This window comes from Electrophorus electricus, chromosome 16 (genome assembly GCF_041902795.1).
Source record: "Electrophorus electricus isolate QZ-2024a chromosome 16, ASM4190279v1, whole genome shotgun sequence".
Lineage (NCBI taxonomy): Eukaryota > Metazoa > Chordata > Actinopteri > Gymnotiformes > Gymnotidae > Electrophorus > Electrophorus electricus.
The window spans coordinates 3,316,806-3,341,306 of NC_137512.1; the positions used below are offsets into that span (position 1 = coordinate 3,316,806).

Genomic DNA, 24,501 nt, shown 5'->3' on the forward strand with positions numbered 1-24,501 from the left:
CGTTGTAATCTGCATTCTGCCATTAAAAGTTCATCACTCACGTTTTACCGCAGCTTCACGATGTCACACTATTTACAAAAATAAAAGTTTCATGTTATTATTATTGTGTTTAAAATAAATATTTTAAATTATTAATACATATTTATTCATTTCCCACCCTCCTGACTATCAGACTGTATTTACTTATGCTGTGATAGTGTTAAAGTGTCTGAGTTTGTTTATGTGCACACATTCATATTATTCAGTATTTTAGAAAACAACACAACATATACTGATATAATATTTACATATACACAGGCCCTTAAGCTTTATTTTCATATTACAAACATAAGGGTCGAAGGTTACATGTGCATATTCAACATAGTATTATTCTTCTTTTTTTAGCCTATTAAGCTTTACAGCCTAATTATTCAGTATACGTTGAATCACTTTTTGTCTATGCAAAATGTTTGGGGAGTTATAGATTTACAAACGGCAATATCTGTGAAGCACATAATTAGTAAAAGGCTATTGATCATTGGTAGAGGAACTGCATTAGGATGGAATAAAACAACCACAAATTAAAAAAAAAAGATGTTGTAATATGAATCTGTATGGTGAGAAAAGAAATCATACAGTATTAAATAGAATGAAATAAAAAAAGTATACATCTGTCATGATCAGTCTCTCCCAGGTTCTGTATTTTTCAGTTCCGTTCCTTAGTTTCATTTTCTCCACCCCTCGTTTGATTGCTTGCACCTGTCCTTCGTTTCTACCTTTGGTTTTCGTATTTAAACCCTGTCTTGAGGCTTGTGTTTTAGGTGCTGTTTATTTGAATGTGTTTAGTTTATTGTGATTGCAGGTTTATTCTAATGGTTGTTATTCTGTGCCATTGTGTCATCCTAGCGTCGGTCTGTGTTATAACCTGCTCCCTTGTTTGCTTCTGTGTGTTTAGTTCTAGCCTCTGTGTTTAGTTACTCGTGTGTCTGAGCCCTTGTTCTGTTTTTTTCATGTATCCCCGTGCTCTCCATGTTGGCTCTTTGACCCTGGACTGCATTAATGACTCTGATTCTGGATTTGCCCCAATTAACTCTTACTCTTCTCCACACATGCATCTGCCTCCTTACCGCTCAATGTTACAACATCAAATTTAATATTGATTATCTATAATAATAATAATAAGAAGAAGAAGAAGAAGAAATAATAATAAATTATTATACATGTTAATATTTATAGCTGAAATTTAATATCAAATGCTAAGCAACAAAACAACAGGCACAATGCAATCTTGTAGTATGAAGAGCAGATATAATGGTCAGAAAATCAACAGTCATAACTAAGTAAGCACAACAGAATGGGTACATTGTGGATATTCTTTATCTGACATCCAGTTTTGAGCACAGTGGTTCTCATAGACAAATGTTGCACATTACTGTTGAAGCTGGAATGAACCAACAGAAACACAACATACCTTAAAGTTCAGAAAGCAGATGAACAGGGAATAAAGATAATGTGTCCAGACTTCACTTAGGATTATAGAAGGGAAGTGAGCTAACAATCTCGATGATAGTCAGTAGGAGCTGAACGTTTCACTCCAGAGTACATGCTGTCTTCAGGCTGTCCTCTCTTCACCTGCCCTCTTTTGGTTTTCCTCCCATTGAAATGAATGGCAGCGTAATTCAGCTCTTCAGCATCATGTCTCTGTGGGAATGAACAACATTGTTTAGTGAACAGCACTGTCATTATGATCCTTATTTAGAATATGACTACTAGTCTCAAACACAGAGACAGTGAGTTGCCTTCTCCTCCTCCTCTACAGCAGTGCAGTGTTGCATGTCTCATACATCTCCACCACAACAGCTTCATGCATGAATATCAATGATGTTGTAATTAGGCTACAGCTATAAGCTATATCAGCTCCACAGATATGAACAGAGGAAGCTGAGCTGAGCAGAGCCAGAAACATTCTTAGTAAAAGATATCATAGATTTAAATGTACAATTGGCACTTAATTGCTTTTTATGACTCACAAATCTCATCATTGTTTAGAATTTGACTATTACAACAACTTGTCTTCTGCTGTGTACATCACCTGCTATGTCTGAAACAACACAATTAAAAACATGCACAAAATGTGAGATAAAATCTGATGTATCAGGTTAAACCCCTAACACTCTATTGTTATTATATCTATTGTTGTCATCTATGATGTTGTTAAGCATCAAGTAAGAGTTTTTATGTCAACTGATGCATGCCACATGCAAGATGAAGAGCATAAACCTGGAGAACAAAGTATTACTAATAAAGTCATGAAAGCAAACTGCACAAGTTTTACCTGATTGCTGGTTTTCTCCATCACACTTCTTTCTTGAGGTCTTGCTGTGAAAATATTTTTGGTGAAAATAAAGTATTAATTGTAATTAGTTCAGGTAATATTACCTCCATGCCAAAATGTTTGCTTTTTTTTTTTAAATCGATATTGTTAATTTTCAAAGTCATGAATTAGAAGAGTTCAAACCTCCTGCCCTTTTGAACACTTACCATTGCCACTTTCAGAGCTTTTCATCTTACAAATGATTATGGCTTGAGCAATGATAACAGCCACACACACTCCCAGCACTGCTCCAAGACAGATCTCTACAGGACCCACAGGTTGTACTGCAGAACAATCTTTATAAAATAATTTAATATACAAATTAAAGTGCAAGTGTGTGGTATGCAACCAAGAGATCAGACGCTAATCAGATAGCTATAACCAGCACAGTTCCAGGGAAGATCACTACATAATTAAAACATTTAAAAAGGGTCATCCTGAGCACCCTGTTATGCCACCATTATGTCAGACATTAACTACACAGCTCTGCTATGAGTTAAAATGAAGATGTAAAAGTATAAATGAACAAAGATTAAGTTTAGTCTGCCAACACAGACTTTTGCCCTGTATACACAAACGTGTGTGTGTTAGTAAGAGAGAAAAGCGGGAGAGGTGTGTGTGTGTAAAAGAGAGAGAGCTTTCTTCTTGTCTAACAATAAGGCTCAAGTCAGCTATTGCTTGAGTAATAAACTCTAATGCTGAATTATGATGCAACGATGTGTATAAACCTTGATATCCTGGTAATTATAAAAATATTGTATGCTCTTAGTTTATCTTGTTATCTTTCATATAGTCAAGCTAGATTTTTATGAGAAAGGCATTTGATTTTATAAAACACTTGTGGCTATGTCTTAGAACCTTGAAGAGCAAGCTTCTATGATGATCACTTTATTTAAAGCAAAGAGGTACAAATATACTTGCTTGACTGGGATGTTTTTGGGGTTCCTGACCCTTTTCCACTACTGGTAGACTGTGTTAGGTTTAACCCTCCATGTGCTGTTCAATAAAAACACACAGTGTCTCCTTTTAGTTCATCTTGGTTTCTCTCTTATGCTTAAACAACTGTACTATTAAATAATTAGCATTATCTAATTATCTTAGAGCACTTTGCAATCCACAGATGAAAAATCATTGTATTTATTCAGAACAAAGACATTCAGTTCTCTACTTCATAATATAACAGTAGATTTAACATTAAGATTAGAAGTGCTCTGTGTTTTAGTTATAGTATAGTTTTATATTTTAAGACATTTAAAGGAAATAACTTATTTACCTGTCACATTGATGAATGTAGCAGAGGAAAAGTGAATCATTCCTCCGTCTGTCACTGCACAGAAATATGTTCCTTTATAATCTTCACTAAGATTTAGAATAGTCAGAGAGTTTGTGGTATCATCCCGAATAATTTTGAATGTGGAGTTGCTGAATTGAGATACAAGTATGGCCTGTTTATTTTTTAGCACTTCTCCTACTTGCTGAGGCTTCTGGTTCGGTCTTTGCTTGTACCACTTGCAAGGATTACTATCATATTTTTCTTTAAATGTGCAGTTAAGAGTGATATTTTCTCCAGGTTGCATCAGGACTGCTTGATTAGCAAGGTTTATAGTTTGCACAGGACCTATGAAATGAAACAAATTCAGACCAATAGGCAAAAAAATGTTAACAAAATTGAATCCAATATCATGTAATTATGAACACTAGTAAAGATTTGAAACTGTACATGTCTTGTAGCTCAAAAATATAAGTATCCAGACTGGTATCATCATTGCAGCATAACGCTTTGACCTCAGAAGAGACGGTTTGAAAGAAGCAACTGACAAACTAACTGTACTTCATCAACTTTTTTGTTTCATGACCTAAAACCTCATTGGCTGGCAAAAGTCACATGGTCCTGTTCTGTCGTTGTCTTACAACCTTGTTTGGCCACTATCAGTGCCTGATCAATTTTAAAACATGTTTATACCAAACATGCATGTACATTATTTTATGCTTTTGGGAGACACTCTTATCCAGAGTGAGTTAGAATTTCAAACATGTTTCAGACATGCAATTGTAGTGTAGGAGTCTTGCCCAAGGACTCTTAGTGAGCTTTTTTTTACAGACAATAGTAGAGTCACTCAAAAAAATGCACGCCTGCTCCTGTGCTACTGCCCAATCTATCCATGCCTGATGAAGTGTGATTGGCTAATGCTGTAATACAGTGACGTTCACTATTTATGGAACACTATTGAAAAGTGTATGACAACAGTCAGAGTAGTTTAAAAAGGTTTTATTGTGTATGTCATCTCATACTTAATTTTACAGTAAGAGACAAAACAACAAGAATAATATTCTGGGATTATGAACTGTATAAGTTTATGATATGTCACTTTTGTTAGTCCCATGTAAAGTCCTAAAAATGATCTAAAGAATTCAGTCCGGTCTATGTTAATAAATTGGATGAGGAATTAAATATTAATAATTCAAAATAAACAAAATTCTTGCTGTACTCAGTTAAAATCTCATTGGCCACCAGAATTCCTAATATCCTCTAGCGTCTTTTCTTTCATATAGTTTGTTAACCTTTGTTAACCTTTGACCCTTGAGAAGCCTTACCTTTTGTATAAAGAGTGTACAAATTGGTGTAATATGAGTACAGCCTAAGTTATTGTAGTGTATTTCACAGTTACTTTTGGTTGCTGTGGCTCCTCCCACTTCCCCTTTTATGCCCCCCCCCCCCCCCGTACACCTTAGGTCTACGTTAATAAGTTGGATGAGGAATTAAATATTACTAATTCAAAATAAACAAAATTATTGCTGCACTTAAAATCTGATTGGACAAGATAATTCCCAAGATTCTCTACTGCCTTTTCTTTCATATAGTCTGCTTGGTTACCAGAGGTTATTTTGGCTCTGTTAACCTTTGACTCTTGTGAAGCCTTACCTTTTATATAAAGAGTTTGGATAAATTGGTGTAGACATGAGTACAGCATAAGGCATTGTAGTGTATTTCACAGTTTTGGTTCCTGCGACTCCTCCCACATCCTGACCACTTCCCCTTTTGTGGCCCCCCCCCCAAGAAGCGAAGCTCTAGGCTGACTGGGTGACTTTTCCTGGGTCTGTTTCTGTCCCAGATGGGTTTTAAATACACTTACACTCAGACTAGGACTCCTAGAAACCTGGAATAGACTTCTGTTACTTACTTATTCTTAATACTGATTTAGTTTATTGCTTATTTTGTTCCTGTTGTGATGTCCGGTGTTGAGCAAAGGATGATGGCCTCCTCTTTCAAGTCTTGGTTCCTCTCAAGGTTTATTCCTCATGTTCTTTGAGAGTTTTTCCTTAACACATGCCCACTACCACAGAAACTCTCTCTTACACACACATACAAATGTCCCCCATTTCCAATCCACTAATTATTGATTATATTTGCCTGTTACTTGTTATCCTTTTTGTTTCTCCCTCTATTTAAGCCCACAGGAACACTAGTCCAGTGCTGTGCTTTGTTTCTGTGCATGTGTTTTTGCCTTTTTTTTTCTTTTTTTAAAGCTTTTTACCAACACACCTCTTTTTTTACCAACTCACCTACCAACTCAAATATTAATAATAATATTTACAAATGCACAGGCCCTTCACTTAATCTGAAAACTTGGCCATGTTTTTATCAAACTAGACACATAAGGGTCAGGGGTCAGTTCATATTCAATAAAGGTTTACTTTTCTTTATTAAGATTTCAACTTTATACCATATTTATTCAGTCAGTCAGCCAGTTTTGAGCAGAGTGGTTCTCTAAGACATATGGCACTTTATTGTTGAAGCAGGAATGAACTAACAGAAACACAACATACCTTAAATATCAGAAAGCAGATAAACAGAAAATAAAGAAAATAAAAAGATTACAGGGTTACACAGCACCTCCTTTATAACACTGAATGTGCCAGTAAAGAAATAATGTATCCAAACTTCATTTAGGATTATAGAAGGGAAGAGAGCTAATAATCTAGATGATAGTCAGTAAGACCTGAACGTTTCATTTCAGAGTACATGCTGTCTTCAGGCTGTCCTCTCTTCACCTGCCCTCTTTTGGTTTTCTTCTCATTGAAATGAATGGCAGCATAATTCAGCTCTTCAGCATCATGTGGCTGTGGGAATGAACATGAATGTTTAGTGAACATTACTGTCATTCTGATCCTTATTTAGAATATGACTACTAGTATTAGACTACAGCTATAAACTATATCTGCACCACAGATATGAAACAGAGGAAGCTGAGCAGAGACAGAAACATTCTTGTAAAAGATGTCATAGACGTAAGTGTATAAAAGGCATTAAATTGCTTTTCAAGATGTACAGATCTTATCATTGTTTATGATTAGACTAATATTATAGTATCTCATCATTCTTCTCTTTACATAAAGCAATTAAACAAATTAGTATGACTAAATTAGTATGACAGAGTATGACATGATATGACATCTCTGGGGAGACCATTGATGAATTTTATAGTTTATGAAGTGATTGGCTGCATGGGGGCAGTACAGTGTGTAAATGTACGTAGAGTAACACTGTGTTTGCTGGAGGTTTAGAGTGTAAAGCTCACATGGAACTGGTGGCACTGATCACACATTTATGGTGTCAGTGGGGCTGGGTGTGGCTCAAGAAAATAACTTACATGTGTTGTGGAATTATAAGCTAAGGAACCAGGATGAAGCTGTCACTGAATAATGAAAAGTTATATTTTAGAAATTGGAATACTTGCTAGGACATAACAAACAAAAGCCCCAGTTTATGTGATGCCTCATAAGTTAAAATCTCATTGGCCATCAAACTTACAAGATCCTGTTCTGCCTTTTTTTCCTTTATAGTTGGCTGCCAGTATTCATTTGGGCTCTATTAACCTCTGACCCTTGTTACAGAAATATGGATGTGTGTGTGTGTGTGTGTGTGTGTGTGTGTGTGTGTGTGTGTGTGTGTGTGTATTCCAGATCCACTGCCAGGATTTCCACCCTTCTTGAAACTCCGCCCAGTTCCTTGCTGGGCTTTCCAGCCAACTGTGTCGGCTATTTAAAGGCCCCTCCCAGAAGAGAAGAAGAGAGAGAAAGGAGACTGTGTGTTAGTTTGGAGTTGTTTTGCTGAATTGAACATTTGTATGATGGTTTGTGTATGACCTTGTTTTCCCCCATTTTTGGACTTCATTTTTGGCTTCGCCCCTTCTGCTTCGCTAGTTGTGTGTGTATGTGTGTGTGTGTGTGTAAACATCGTTTTTTGGTATTTTGCTGTTGGACACTGGTGGTAGGGAGTGACTGCTGTTTTATTTGGGTGTGGATATTGTCTCTGTTTTTTATTAGGGAGTTAGGAAAGTTTGTTGTATGTTTCTTGTGTTGTTAGGATTAGTTAGTGTGTAGTTTTATTTAAATGTGGGTTATGTTTGTTATTTTGGCTTGTGTCACTCATGAAGATATTTGCACCAGTATGATTGTTTGTTTATGAATCATAACCTTTGTAAAATACACTGAAAAAATCCCTTTCATTTGTGCTTCTGTTTGTTTTGTTGCTGCTCACTTTTTCACAACTTCCATTACATTAGCCATTTGTACTTCTTTTCCTTGTTATGGCCTCACAGCCTAGATAGGGTCGTAATATCCTTGAGAAGCCTTACCTTTTCATTAAAGAGTTTGTACTTATTGGTTTAAACATGAGTTCAGTCTGTGGCACTACAGTATAAATCAGAGTTACTTGGGGCTGCTGATGGATAACCTCAGTCGCTGTGGTTCCTCCCACATCCTGAACACCTCCTCTGCTGTGACTCCTCCCCCCAAACAAAGAGAAGCTCTAGACTGACTAGGCGACTTTTCCTGGTTCTTTCCTGCTCTACATGGGTTTCAAACAAACTTACATTCAGTGAACCCAGACTAGTCGCCTAGAAACCTGGAATAGACTTGTTTTTTTTGTTAATTACTGCTTGTTTTCTTGCTGTTGTGGTGTCCGGTGTTGACCAGATGACGATGGGCTGTCTTTTGATTCTTGGTTCCTCTCAAGGATTCTTGGGCAGTTTTTCATTGTCAATGTTGCTTTTGGCTTACTCACTGTGGGCTTGGACTCTGACATCTTTGTGACAATGGCTGTTGTTAAAAAGTGCTATAGAAATATAATTGACTTTGAAACTTGACATAGTTACACTGCACTGTTTTATTTCATATTTGAGTACACACGCTGCTCTGGCTCTCCCTACTTCCACATGTATACTCTTTAAACTTCATTTATTATCTTTTCTGCATTTATATGTGATGTTTGTTGTTATCTGTCATGATAAGATATTCTAAAACATATATAGTCTTTAAAATGATTATGGTCCTTTCTTATAAAGTGACATCTTTTGTACATATTTGTTATTCTATATAACTGAGTGCCATGTTACAATTCCCTTGTAAATGTTCTTACTATGTTTTACTGTGATGGTTCTTAGGTGTTTTTGAAGAATATTTTGGTTTCTTCCAGTCCATGGTTAATTCATGAATGCCCATGTTATTGGTAATATTTTATAATTGCAGAACTGATAATGTTCTCAATTTATGTATTTCTTGCCAGAAGCATTAGCATATATTAGAGGAAAAAGTTTCACTACACTGCATTTGCATAAAGGAAGTGTCTTATCCGACACTATCAGTCTAAGCTATGTTGTTTTTGTTTTTTTTCTATGTGCATATTCATATTGTCCACAAAGTCTAAAACTGTTCTCACAACATTCTTTCTCAAATAGCAGTTAAACAGGAAAGTAAACTGATGTTGGTATTGTACTCATGACAAAGTGATGATGACCTTATAAAATAACCCTATCCCTGCAATGTGAGGCTCTGTTTGGTTTAACTCTGCATGTCCTGGCCAATAAAATAAAGTATCAGCTCTGACAAATTGATGAATGCAGCAATCTGCAGTGTCCTCATAATGTAATATCTATATTACACAGACACAGTTATTTAGGGGTATTGTGTTTCTCTGTTTCAATCTCCTTGTAAGTATGCTTACTATATTTTATTGTTATGGGTCTTTGGTGTTTTTGCATAATTTTTTGCTATCTGTCATTTACAGTCATTTTGGTGTCTGCTAGTACAAGGTTAATATATGAGCTCCCATGTTACTGGAAATGTATTATTATTATTGAAGCACTGTTTTCTTTATGTATGTATTTCTTACCACCAATCGCTTCTCGGCCTTTTGGCTAAGATCAAGTGTAGTATCTGTTCTTATCGAACGGAAACGAAATTGATCAGTCAAGAGGTGGCAGATTTTATGCGTGATTTTAATTGTGTTTTATTCTTTGTTTTTAGGCCCAGCCCACCTGGACTGCAGGAGGCGGAGTTTCCCCCGGAGCACCTCACCGATTGGAGGAACAACGACTGGAGGACCTGCGGAGGATCTCTGCTCAGGACTCGGCTGGAGGAGGGCGGATGGCAGCTAGAGGACCTCGGGGTCTGGAGCGGGCCGATGGGGCCTCGGCGGAGGCCTCGGAGCCCTGGGGGACCGCCTCGGCGGGACCTGGTTCGGGAGCAGGAGGTAGTGGCCTGCTCGATATGGCCAGGTTCCGCTGGAGGAACATGGATGAGGAGCCCCCCTTTATGGAGCGGGTTCCTTTCATCCAGGAGGTCCTCTTTGGAGCTCTGGGGCTGATGCCGGGGGACCTCATCTGTGCCCAGCGCAACGGGCCTCTGAGGTTTTACGACGTCACGCTCTCCTCTACAGGGGTGTATCGGCGAGTCCTGAAGCAGAGGGTGGAACTACAGCACCACCCTGTGGGTCGACATTTTGTGGTTGAACCTCTGTGGGATGTTAACAGGAGAATGGTTAGCACCCACATGTTCAACCCTCATGTCCCCACAGATCAGATCCGCAGGTTCCTCCAGGGGTACGGTGAGGTGCATCCAGGGGAACGCTTTGTCCGGGATGAGCTGGGCATTTGGAATGGGCGCCGCCAGTTCATGATTACTTTTAAAGAGGATGGGGAAGGGGGGATGGTGCACCCCCCTGCCTTCTTCGTCCTAGGCAATAACCGGGGGTACTTGATTTATAGGGATCAGCCCGCCTTCTGCAGGAGCTGCCGGGGCCACGAACACAAGACCGAGGACTGCCCGGAGCTGAAATGCTTAAACTGCCTGGAACCGGGACACATGGCACATGATTGCAGAGGCCCACGGAGGTGCAGGGTATGCCGGGGTGAAGGACATTTGGCCCGCTCCTGTCCCAGCCAAGGGCGGACTTATGCGGCGGCGGTGGTTGAGAGCAGGAGCGGAGAGCCGGCATCCTGCCCCGAGGGAGCCCCAGCGGAGACCATGAAGCCGGAGAAGGGGGAAGAGGACCGAAAAGAGGCGGCGGTGGGGGACCGGATTGATGGAGGCCGGACCTCCAACAGCATGCCTCTTCCTTCAAGTGGTGGGTCTTCGGGTTCTGGGCAGTCCCAGGATAAGGAGGTGGCACCGGCCGGACCGATCGTAGGCTCCAGGAAACGGGGGCGGGCCGGCTCAAGTACCCCCGGCGAGGTGGAACCAGCGGCCAAGGAGCGGAAGGCTACCCCACCTAAGGAGGCGGCACCCAGTGCCCCCCAGGCCTCTAGTACCCCCAAGGGGGAGACGACGCCCAGTATTCTTTGTATGGGTACGGTTAGTGAGTCCTCATATACGGAAACAGACAGTACCACAGAGGAGGAAGGCCATCAGCAGGACGTGGATGTGGACATTGGTCTGAGAGGACTCATTAACCTGGGGGACGAACTGGCTGGGGGGCTATTGTCTTAGAGTTTTAGTGTTGTTTTAGGTTTTAGTGTTTTTTAAATCACGTTTTATCCGCTGTAACGAAAGGCCGAGAAGTGATTTTTATTGAATTGATTATTGTATTTGGTATTTTGACTGTTTTATTGTAATGGTGTTTATTCACCTTGTGAATTTTATTATTGAAATGAGTGTGTAAACGTCGTCGTTTTTATTATATATTGTGACAATGGTGAATAAACTTGGAAAAAAAAAAGAATTCTTACCACCAACCACCAAGGATTAGAATATTTTAGTTAAAAAAAAAAATTTACCCACACTGCATATTGCAACAGGAAGTGTATTATCAGACACAATCATTCGAAACTTGTGATTTTTAATATGTCTGTATGCACAGTGACCACAAGGTCTAAAATTGTGTTCTCACACCATTCTCTCAGAAAGCAGCTAAATAGGAAAACAAACTGAGGATGGCACTGTACTTGAGACAGTGATCTGAGTATGCATGATGACCTTATAAAATAACCGTATTCCTGCACTGTCAGGCTCTGTTTGGTTTAACTCTGGATGGCCATTATAATTCATTGTCAGCTCTGAGAAATTGAAGAATGTATCAATCTGTATATCAATCTATATTAATCCAGAGATAAATTCTCATTGGCTTGGGGAAGCTTTGAGGTCTTGTCTATCTTATTTGGCCTTGATTGTAAAACCAGAAATTCTCCCATAGTGCCCTCTGTTCATCATCAAACAAGTACCAGTTATAACCTGACAAAAAAGTTTTAGAAAGAATCAATGATAAAAGATCTAAGCTGTGATAGTTTGTTACGCTAAAAAGTTAAAAACACATTTGGCAGGAGGAGAGTATGAGTGCCCTTATAACGTAGTATCTATATTATACAGACAAGTGTACAATTTGGTATTTTCTACTTAATTAGATGTGTCTGTTTTTACTGTTTTATATAGCTTTCCTCTTTTTAATGTATGTAATTAATATTAATCAACCGTGTGTTCCTGTGTGATACATGGAGCAGTTTTCAAACATGACAGTCTAAATATTCCAGTGCCAAAAACAAATACTAGCAAATAAAAATTATTTATTATTATACTGATAATATGTTTGGTTTATTTACATTTTCAGGCAGCACTATGTGAAGCTGAATAAGATGATAGAACTCAATGGTTTGAGTTGAGCCCCTCTGGTCAAATATAATCCAACCAGCACCCCTCCACCACTCTGTTTTGGGTGAGAGATCATTATCTGCACTTCTATTTCCTATAAAGTAACAAAAACAACTAACAGGAAACCAGGCCCCAATCACATTTAGAAGTGGTGCTCACATTTAATGATTAGTATACACATATATATGATGTAGTTCAACACGCTTTTTCTTTAATAGTTTATTTTTATTTGCCCAGAGGTTATGAATAGTGTACATCCCGTAAAGCACAATATAACGTTTTAGTCTCAGTGCTGCCAGAAAAAAAACATGCCTTGAGACCTCATATTTACACATGCCTTGATACCTCATATTTGCAAGAATCAGTATTTCCTAATGCCAAACTACATAAATCAATTATTTTATATATATATATATATATATATATATATATATATATATATATATATATATATATATATACTAATATAAGGAGAGTCACCATTAATAACTAAGAATGACTGAAGTTCCTGGCTGTCGTTCACAAATTGTATTCATTTTTTAAAATTTTTGTCAGAACTCTACCAAGCATATATTCTCCATCACAGACCTCATATTTATGAATCAATAGAGTTTTGTGCTGTGCTCAAGTTGTTACTGTGCTCTTTTAGAGAGCAGATCTATTATTGAGTTACACATCTTCAGAGCCATCTGTTTTCACAGATTAATATTTAATATGTCAGGTAAATGATGTTTGTCTAAGAGTCTTTTGTAATTGATTTTGATTTTGTAATTGTTCTGTGTTTTAAAAAAGCCTAGCTCTACAATTCCTGTTGTCAGTATCACATATCCAGTTGTCTTTTGTTGGCACTTGTATTGTACCACCTAAGTACACTTGGGCATGCATGACAATAGGGACAGGGATTATCCACATATACATCAAGTGTAAACACAAGTTGTGTGTACATTTGTCTGTGTTTGTTGGTGAACTGAGCCATGTACAGACAGACAGTGTTTTCTCTCTCACAGAGCAGATGGGAGGGTGTGGCGTGTCTGACCAGGGACCGATTTTCTAGCATGAATTACAGGTGTCTCCATCTGAGAACTGTGTTTTTGTGAATAATGGTGTTGTAGAGAATATTTGATATATCGTTGAACCAACTGAGTTTGCCTGTTTTGTTATATAACTCGCCTGTACTCAAACAGGCCAGAATCTCACATGGGTGTACTGATTTTCTTGATGCCCTGTTTTCTGCATCTTGTCCTCAGAGACCTGTAATGCAGCATAACAGAACTCTTTAGTACTGGGATCCCTTTCACACAAACAAGGGAAGTTGTGTTGCAGCCCCATAGATAACAAAGAAAAAAAGCACAACTCAACTGGGTCAATGAAAACTGATCTAGGTACAGTGAAACATTTAGCTGACATTTCCTATCCAAAGCGACTTACTATTGTGATTGAATACAACTTGAGCAATTGAGAGCCTTGCTCATGAGCCCAACAGTGGTAATTTGGGCTTGATTTGGCAACCTTCTGAATACTACTCAAGTACCGTAAGTAGTGAGCTACCACTGCTCTGCCGCAAGTATATAGTAACATAGCTGGTAATTAGACTACAGCTATAAACTATATCACCACCACAGAACAACAGGAAGCTGATCTGAGCTGAGCCAGAAACATTCTTAGTAAAAGATGTCATAGATTTAAATGTAGAAATGGCAGTAAATAGTTTTTAAGGATCACAGAGCTTATCATTGTTGATTAGACTATGAATAGACAAATATTACAATAGTTAATCCTCTGCTCTTTACATAACCTGCTATGTCTGTAACAGCAATTTAAAACATGTACATTATATAACATACAGCAGATTTTATCAAGGTAGTGCTGCTTCATTAACGTCTACTGCTGTCATATCTATGATTAGCATGTTGTTAAGCATCATAAATATTTCTATATTTAAATATGAGTTTTAATGTCAGCTGTTGCATGCCACATCCAAGATAAAGATCGTAAACCTGGAGAAAGCAGTTTTCTAATAATGGCATGAAAGTGCAACTGCACAAGTTGTACCTGAGTGGTGTTTTTCTCCATCACACTCCCTTGTTGAGGTCTCTCTGTGGTAGGGAAAAAATGCAGCATTAATTGTAACTGGATCATGGAATATTACATGTAAGATAAAAATATAAAAAATAAAAATAGTATGAAGGCATGAATTAGAACAAGGGCCCCCTGCCCTTTATGAACACTTACCATTGCTGTGTTCAGAATTTTTCATCTTACAAATGATTATGGCTTGAGCAATGATAACAGCCACACACACTCCCAGCACTGCTCCAAGACAGATCTCTACAGGACCCACAGGTTGTACTGCAGAACAATCTTTATAAAATAATTTAATATACAAATTAAAGTGAAAAGTGTGTGGTATGCGTCCATGATTCCAGACGTTAACCAAATACTTCAACTATACCATGAATTAGAATAAAGATATAAAAGTTTAAATGAACAAAGCTTTATTCTGCCTACACATCTGAAATTTTGCGTGTAAAGAGTTCATCTTTGTACTGTGAATTTTTTGATCCTCAAAACAGCACCTATCATATATATATATACATACATGTTTGTGTGTGTGTGTGCACATAATTCTGTACTGGACAAAATAAGGCTTGTGTCCACTCTTGCTTGGGGAACTGATTCTACTTCTGAATGTTGATGAACTGATCTGTATAATCCTTGACATCCTGACAAATATAAAACAAATATTCTAAGATCTAAGTATATCCTACTGACATTTATATGGTTAAACTAGATTATTTTTTGGAACCTCCTTAAAATGCATATAGTTATCATGTCAAAGGGGAGGCTTCTGTGATAATTATTTTATTAAAGCAAAGATACATGAAGAGACTTGCCTGAATAAGATGGGTTTGATGGACCACACCCTGTTCCTGCACTGTCAGGATTTTTTGGGGTTAACTCTGTATGCACTTCTCAATAAAACACAATAAAACAGTCTCGGGTCTTAAGTCAGCTTGGTTTCCCTCACATGTAAAAAAAAAACCACATGCTTTATTCAAATACCCAAGTATACTGCTGAAGAATTAACAAATATTTTTTTATAAAATGTGTTTCTACAGCACTTTGAAGTCTACTATATAAAAACTATACAGATTATAAAAATTTTTTTTTTTTAATTTTCTTATTGAGAAAATAACTGTGGCTTTGACTTTAAGATTATTTGTTTTAGGCTTCAGTTACAGTCCAGTTTTAAATATAAACAAGTTTGAAAGTATTAGTTTAATTACCTGTATTGGACGCGTCCGTCCAATACCTGTCAGAGGTAGCAGAGGTGAAGTTAACCTTTGTTCCGTCTGTCACTCCACAGAAGTACAATCCTTCATCTTCTTCAGTAGCATTTAGAATAGTCAGAGAGATTCTGTCATCCTTCCACTTCATTATGAATCTGGAGTTGTTGAATGGAAATGAAAGTATGCCGGCTTTATCTTTAAGCACTTCTCCTACTTGCTGAAGCTCCTGTTGCCATCTGAGCTTGAACCAAAAGCAAACAGTATTTTCTTTGAATGTGCAGTAATGAGTGATATTCTTCCCATGTTCAGTCTGGACTGCTCGTTTAAAAGGCTTTGTAGTTTGAACTGGACCTATAAAATGAAACCGAGCCAGAATTAATAAGAAAACAATGTGGAGAAAATTGAATCCAAAATAAATAAGGCATTCTTATTATTAATCCAATATCAGAAAGAACAGTAAAAAAATGTAATTATAAATGCTGGTAAAAATTTGGAACCGTACATGTCTTGTAGAGAAAAAATATAAGTATCCAGACTGGTATCATCACTGCAGCGTAACGGATAGACCCCAGAGGACACAGTTTGAAAAGAAGCAACTGGCAAAATAAATAAAATTCATGAGCTTTCCATTCTCATGACTCAAAATCTCATTGGCTAGAAAATGTTGCAAGTCTTTTTCTGTCCTGTAGTCTTACAACCACGTTAGGCCACATGCAGGGTCTGATCTCTTTAAAACATGTTAAGCCCAACATCCATGTAACTTAAAGTAACAGAGCACCACTTGAAGAAAGTGGTGATATGACATTCTTGTTTACAGTATTCAAAATTGCTATAAATGTATTATTATTATTATTTTTATTATTTTTATTATTATTATTATTATTATTATTATTATTATTATTATTATTCAGGTCTCCTTTTTTTTAAGCCAATAGATGAGTATCTCCTCCTGTGCTACTGTCCTTTCAAACCAAACCTGATGAAACATTATTGACTAATGAGTACCACAGTGGCACTCAATAATTAATGGGACATTATTGAAAAGTGTATGATATCAGAGTAATTTAAAATGTTTTAGAATTTTTTTTTTCTATTTAATTTTAGAGAAAGAGACAAAACAACAAGAATTATATTCTGCAATTATGAACTGTAGACATCTATGTTAGGATTATGACATTTGGAATTCTATGTTAGGATTATGAACATCTTTTGGTACAACCCAGCCTAGGCTGTGAGGCCATAACAACAAAAAAGAAATGTAAACATATAACAGAATGTAAGTTGTAAAAAGTGAAGAGCAACAAAACAAACAGAAGCCCAAATGGAAGCCTGTTGTATTTCACAGTAGATATTAATTATAAACAATCTTACTGGTGCAATGTCTTCAGGAGTGACCCAAAAGAAGAAACAAACAAAAGAAGCATAGAACAGAATTTCCTAACTTCCTGACACATAAACAGAGGCAGAACCCACACCCAACAAAAATGCCAATCACTCTCTATCACCAGTATCTGACACCAAAGAACCAAAGAACAGTATTTATGCTCTTTATACAATATCTATATACAACAGCTACCAAAGCAGGAGGGGCAAAACCAAAGAACGAAGTCCAAAAATGGGGAAAACAAGGTCATACCCAAAGTCATATAAAATGTTTACCACAAGCCAAACAAACCAACAAATTCCAAACTAACAAAACCATCTCTTCTCTCTTCTCTTCTTCCTTCTCTCTTGTGGGAGGGGCCATTAAATAGGAGCATTTGTCTTGAAAACCCGGAGAGGAATGGGGCGGAGTCTCAAATGGAGGGAAATCCTGGCACTGAACCTCCAACACATACACTCACACACATCCATTTTTCTGTAACACTTTGCTTGTGGAATTTTGTTTTAGTATCTGTAAACTAGCAGCAGCTGTGAAGGAATTATCAGAAGTAGCTGAAAGGATGGTTGTGGATGAGGAGAGTACAGGTTAGTTGGGTAAATGCATAAAGGTGGAATGGCTGAGGTGTTCAGTGTTTCAGGTACATGGAGGACTGGACAGATGAGTGGGATGTTGTGTCATGTCATTGTTAACATTGTAGATCCAAATGAGCATCCATTAACAGTGCCAGTGAGGCTGGATATGGCCTTAGTCCCCAGAGAGACCTGTATGGACCTGCTGTGTTGGGGAATGCTTGGTGATGTAATAAAATTATTATGGACCTGATGACACTAACTATGCATTAACCATGCCAGCAGGAATGGGTAAAGTGAATGGGGGGGGCAAAAATGGGTTTTACAGGTTAGGAAGTTATTGCATGCATGGGGCATAGCAGTGAGTAAGAATTTGGAGAGTATTGTTCTTTTTGCTGGTGGTTTACAGTGTAAAGCCCATATGTAACAGGTGGCACTGATTACACATTAACTGTGTCAGTGGGGCTGGATTTGACTGAAAACTTTAATACATATCCAATTGCCTGTTCTTTTTTAATTTCAAATTGTTTTTTTTTTTTGTTTGTTTTTTTTTGTTAGTACAAGGTCTTGACAATATGAGTTCCAAGGCTGTTGTTAATGTTGGTAACTGTTTTCTTAATTTAAGTGTTTCTTGCCTAAGCATTAGCATTATTTTATTAAAACAAATTCCACCCTGCAATTGCAAATAGGAAGTGTATCAGACACTATCAGTCTAAACCTGTTTATATTCACAGTGACCACAAAGTCTAAAACTGTGTTCTCACACCATTCTCACAGAAAACAGCTAAAGAGGAAAGCAAACAGAGCTTGGCACTGTACTTGAGACAACATGATCTGAGTATGGTAGGATGACCTTATAAAATAACCCTATTCCTGCACTCTCAGGCTCTGTTTGGTTTAACTCTAGATGTCCAGACCAATGAAATACAATGTCATGTCTTAAAAATTGATGAATGCACCAATCTGAATTATTCAGGAGATACATTCTCACTGGCTGGATGAAGTCTTCAGGTCTTGTTTATCTTATATGGCCTTTATTGTAAAACTAGAAGTTCCCCTTTAGTTCCCTGTGTTTCATGATGCTGTACTGCCTAAATGATTAAAAAGTCTCCTGAGATGCTTAAAAAAGAAAAAAAAAGAAAAGGAAAGAAAATAATCTGTAACCTTTTGAAACATTAAATGTAAAACGTTTATATTATACAGATAAATGAAATGATCATTGTACCTGGAGCCATTATAAAACCAGTTATAACCTGAAAAATCATTTCAAAACTAAACACAAACAAAATATGTAAGGTGTGTTAGCCTGCTGAATTCAAGGGTAAAAAAACACATTTGTTAGGAGGAGAGTATGAGTGTACTCATAATGTAATATTTATATTACACAGACAATATGATTTAAGGGGATTAGTACAGGATGTGTTTTTAAATTGCACTTTGGTATTCTCTACTTTCAACTCACTGGTTTGAGTTGAGCACCTCTGGTCAAATAAAATCCAACCAGCACCCCTCCACCACCCTGTTTCCAGTGAGAGATCATTATCTGCACTTCTGTTTTTCATAGACTAGCAAAAAATAACCAACAGGAAATTGTATTTGTATTTGTGCTTTTTCTGCAAGAGTGCAAACCTTTAACTGAATTGTGACTAAATCAGATAAAAGTCTCAGGTCATGTAAGGTCATGTGTCACAGGGCCTCCCCACCTGCAGTCTCCATCTCTTTTGTTTATGTTGTACATTTCTGTTGCTTCTGTTACGTGCTATATGTTTAGGTTGTGTGCCACACCTCACACAGGTGGCAAGTGTTGAGTTTTATTCACCTGTTATGTGGTTAAATTGTCCCTTTATAAGGCCTTCCTGTTAGTATGACAGACTCAGTCATTGATGCTGCTTTGACTTACATTAGTTCATGTTTGTGCACGTTGATGTTCTTTTTCGTTTTCATCACACCCTTCAGTTGGAGACAATTGCTTCCCACCTTGTCGCATAATCGTTGCATGTGATAGCATGAAAAATGTTCAGTTCAGACTGTCAGAGTACATCATCTCAGACCAGTGGGGTACAATGCACATGGTGGGTCTGGCAGGAACTCCTGGACAAGCTCAACATAACAGTGAGCCTGACTCCATTTGAGTGTGTCCTAGGGTTCCTGCTGCTATGACCTTGGAACTCTCCACCCTCCTGGTTCACAGCAGTTCATTCCTGGTTGTGAGAGAGTCAGAGAGTGTTGGAGAAGATGCACTGCAACCTGCAGAGGTCCATCGCAGCTTTCAAGAGGAAGGCTGATCAGTGAGATCACCATCTGTCAGCTGGGGGTGTGTGGCTGTGGGTACTGTGGGTAGCCACCAAAGAGGAGAAGATGGGCTTGAGAGTGAACGTTTGCCCGTAAGATATCCCGGTAAGGCTCAACAAGGTCACATAGTAGGTCAAAGTAGTTGAGGTTCCTCTGCATTTTATGTGTCCACTGTAAAGCCTGTCATAATAGGTCCTCTAGACAATGTTGATCTTGCTGTCATCCATCCAACTCCAAGTGACATCGACGGAGGACCCTCCTACATGGTTCATGCACACCTCCTCAACTCCAGATGTGCAGAGTAAGGATTCAGTACCTGGTGGACTGGGAGGGGTATGGGCCTGAAGAAAGGAGCTGGATACTGTTACGACCTCGTCTAGGTTTCAAGCTGTAACAGGACGTGTGAGGAAAATTGCAAATCAATTGTGTAATGGAAATGAAGTAAGTCAGAAAGAGACCAAAGTAGTTCAATAATATACCATGTATTGTACAACAGACAGTGTGATTTATACAAGAGATAGTGTGACACCCACACTATAATGTCATGAGTGACCCAGGCCAAAATAACAAACAAATACACATTAGAAATAAACAGACACTCACTAAACCTATAGAGACAAAAGAAAATACACACACAACTACACTTACTCCATAGGTGGAAAATACAGAGCAAACCCACACCCCAAACAAAATGGCAGTCACTCCCTACTTACCAGTGAAATCAAGAAAAGGATCAAAGTGGAATATATACAAATATACATTGGCAAAACTAACTATTAGAGCAAAGTTAATATGAGAAGCAAGGTCATACACCAACTCAAATATCAAATACTATTAATACACATCTCACACACATATCACTGCCTTCCCCTCCATAGCTTCTTCCTCCTTTTATTACTCCTCAGCTTGAGCGGAGTCTTGTCTCCTAATTTGCTATAAACATGAACTCTGTAATGGAATCTGGAACTGGATCTGGAATGGAACACACACAACCATACCAAAAGAACACAGGATGTAACAATACTGGTGAGTCACATCCCAGATACCAAATTTTTCAGCTCCTCCCACTGTGCCCATCCATCCTGGCAGTCTGGCCCCAGTGGGCACTTTTGGGTGAGGGGGTACTGGCAGTCCCTGGCTGGAATCCAACCCTCAAAGAGCACACATGGCAATCACAGCAGAGCACAGTGGGAGGAGTTGATAACTGGTATCTAGGATCTGACTTAACAGTATAAACAAAGATATTATTAAAATCATTGTTTAGAAAAATGGTTTAATGGTTGTTTAGAAAAATGGTTCAAACATTTTCTGAATATGTAGAAACTGCCTTTTCAGTTTTGTTGATAGTAAGAATAAAGAGCTTATGAGAGGTTAGATACAGAGGTTAGCTTATAGGGGAAGATACACGTCAGGTGTCTCACTTTGATATGAAACATATGGATATCATATTATAAGCAAAAACTGAGGAAATGCCCTGAGATGTTAGAGGGTTAAACATAATGTAAAACATAATTCAGAGGTTTATCTCCCACAAAGGTCAGAGTTCAGTGCTTTGCTCTGAAGGTTCCTAGTGTGGGAAGAGACTTTGAAATGCCTGTTTCTCTGCTTTTGTTTCTGTTTCTCTTTTTTCTCTTTGTAATCTGCATTCTGCCATTAAAAGTTCATCACTCAAATTTTGCCACAGCTTTGCTATGTCACATGTAAAATGTTTGAGTGTTTGCTTGAGCGTGTGTCTCTGTGTGTTTGTGTTTGTGTGTGTGTCCGCACAATCATTCATATTATTCAGTAATTTAGATAATTACACAATATACTGAAATAATATTTACACATACACAGGCCCTTAACTTTTATTCTAATCTAAAACTTCAACATGTTATTTTCATATTACAAACATAAGAATGGGGGGTTCCAGACTACAGACACAGCCTGTTCCAGACCCATGCTAATGACCAGCACACCATGGTGGTAGTGAATATCTACAGCATGTAACAGACGTGTATAATCAAAGATAGTGTTGGACAAAAATAGATGAAGTTTTAAAGGGAAAAACTACAGGCAAAATAACCATTCATGTCTTAGATTACTAGGCAGGACAAGAAATGGGAGGATACAAGAGTGACTGAGATTTTAGGGAAAACAATATATATATATATGCATCAGTACTAAAACGTATTGTAATGTAGGCTTCTGTGATCACATTTTAAAGCAAAGAGATAATCAAATCTATTTGCTTGACTGGTCTGTTTTTAAGGAATCCATCCTGCACTGTCCTGCACTGTCTGGCTCTGTTAGGTTGGGTTTTTGTCCTAGTCAATAAAATACAGCTCTTAGTTCATCTTAGGTTCACTCACTGCTCTGAATCACCACTGTCATTCCAGTTTAGTCAAAGGCTTAATCTAAGAAAACAGCAAGCTCTGAAGTGGTGTAAAAACAGTAAAAAAACTGCTTTCTAAAAAAGAGGACAGTCATAACAGCACTGTTATGTCCTTAAATATTATTAATTCAATATAATCAAAAATGATAAATTGATATCTTGAGGGAAAGAGGAAGGTATCACATTATGCCTTCCCCCCCCCCCCCCCACCCCCGCCCCCCCCCCCGAACGTCTCCTTGTGTGGGTGTGTGTTCATTAATGTGGCCACGCCCTCCCTGTGTCTTACACCTGCTCCTCATTGTGTCATTAGTATACGTGTATAAATGTCTATCATTTACATCTCTGTGTTGTGGGTGTTATTGGTGAACCCAATAGCCTGTGTGATATGTCATATGCGTTATTTGTGCAAATAAAATGTGTATTCTTGGTTATGCGACTTGCCTGGTATCCTGCTTAACCACATCATCACAAAAGGCTTTCTAGGATATAACTGTCAAAAGCACCATACTATGATATCTTGCTGGGCTCAATTAAAATCTCATTGGCCACCAGAATTCCCAAGATCTTCTCCCGTCTTTTCTTTCAATAAGTCTGTTTGGCCACCAGAGGTCATTCGGGCTTTGTTAACCTTTGACCCTTGAGAAGCCTTACCTTTTCCATAAAGAGTTTGGACAAATTGGTGTAAACATGAGTACAGCCTAAAGCATTGGAGTGTATTTCACAGTTACTTTTGGTTGCTGTGGCTCCTCCCACTTCCCCTTTTATACCCCCCCCACCAGAAGAGAAGCTCTATTCTGACAGGTTGACTTTTCCTGGGTCACTTCTGTGCCAGATGAGTTTTAAACTAACTTACACTCAGACTAGGATTCCTATAAACCTGGAAGACTTCAGTTACTTACTTATTCTTATTACTGATTTTGTTCTTTATTGCTTATTTTGTTCCTGTTGCGGTGTCTGGTGTTGAACAGAGGATGATGGACTCTTTTGAGTCTTGGTTCCTCTCAAGGTTTATTCTTCATGCTCTTTGAGAGTTTTTCCTTAACACTGTTGCATTATCATTGCTCACTGGGGACTTGGACTCAGACATCTGTAAAGTTGCAAAGTTTACTATATAAATAAATATGACTTTGAAATATGATTTGCTGTTACATTGAACAGTTTCATTTCATATGAGAGTACATATACTACTCTGGCAAATCAGTCTACTTCCACATGTACACAAACTTTATGTAAACTTCAGTTATGATCATTTATACATTTAAATGTGATCTTGTTATCCATTATGATGGGATATTCTAAAAGAAAAAAAATATATATATAATGATTATGTAACTCATAAAAATATCTTTTTTTTACATATTCACCATATATTCTTATGCAATGTAACTTGTTGCTGTTTTACAATCTCCTTATAAGTATGCTTAGTATGTTTTACTATTATAGGTTTTTGGTGTTTTTGCAGAATTTTTTGGTATCTGTCATTTACAGTCATTTTGGTATCTGCTAGTACAAGTTTATATGAGCCCCCATGTTACTGTAAATATATTATTATTATTATTATTATTATTATTATTATTATTATTATTATTATTATTATTATCATTGTTATTGTAGCTCTGTTTTCTTTATGAATGTATTTCATGCCACCAAGCATCAGAATATTTTAGTTAAAAAGGTTTCACCACACTACACTTGCACACAGGAAGTGTATTATCAGACACTATCAGTATAAATGTATTTGTTAAATTTGTCTGTCTATATTCACAGTAACCACAAGGTCCAAAACTGTGTTCTCACACCATTGTCTCAGAAGGCAGCTAAACAGGAAAGTAAACTGAGGTTGGCACTGTACTTGAGACAGTTATCTGAGTATGCATGATGACCTTATACAATAACTCTCTTCCTGCACTGTCAGGCTTTGTTTGGTTTAACTCTGGATGTTCTGGCCAATATAATTCAGTGTCATTTCTGAGAAATTATGCACCATCTGTATTAATCCAGAGATAAGTTCTCATTGGCTGGGGGAAATTTTGAGATCTTGTCTATCTTATTTGGCCTTTATTGTAAAACCAAAAATTCTGCTATATTACCTTTTGTTCCATGAGGCTTTCCTTTCTTAGTGATCAAAAATGACACCCAAGACATTTAATAAAAAAGAATAATCTGAAACGTTTTTAAACTTTAACATCTTCTTATTTTATAGAGGAATAAATAACGATAACACAGATTTATTGTTACGAACATGCAACACATACGATAACCTCAAACGCTATACACAACTCAAACACCAACAACACGCACTACAACAACAAGAG

At 37.7% G+C, this 24,501-nt stretch overlaps 1 long non-coding RNA gene and 1 pseudogene across 2 annotated transcripts; one reads left to right on the forward strand and one right to left on the reverse strand.

The window, feature by feature from the left end:
• Window positions 1-339: 339 nt before the first annotated feature.
• Window positions 340-4,158, reverse strand: LOC145651704 (uncharacterized). Of its 2 annotated transcripts, XR_014117612.1 has the most exons (5): window positions 4,074-4,158; window positions 3,627-3,971; window positions 2,521-3,349; window positions 2,315-2,358; window positions 340-1,680 (listed from the first exon to the last, which is right to left on the reverse strand). It is a non-coding gene; the product is annotated as an uncharacterized LOC145651704 (long non-coding RNA). The 2 variants fall into 2 exon arrangements; XR_014117611.1 differs by having other exon boundaries at window positions 3,627-4,146.
• A 5,374-nt stretch (window positions 4,159-9,532) lies between these two features.
• Window positions 9,533-9,653, forward strand: LOC145651780 (U2 spliceosomal RNA; annotated as a pseudogene).
• Window positions 9,654-24,501: the final 14,848 nt, after the last annotated feature.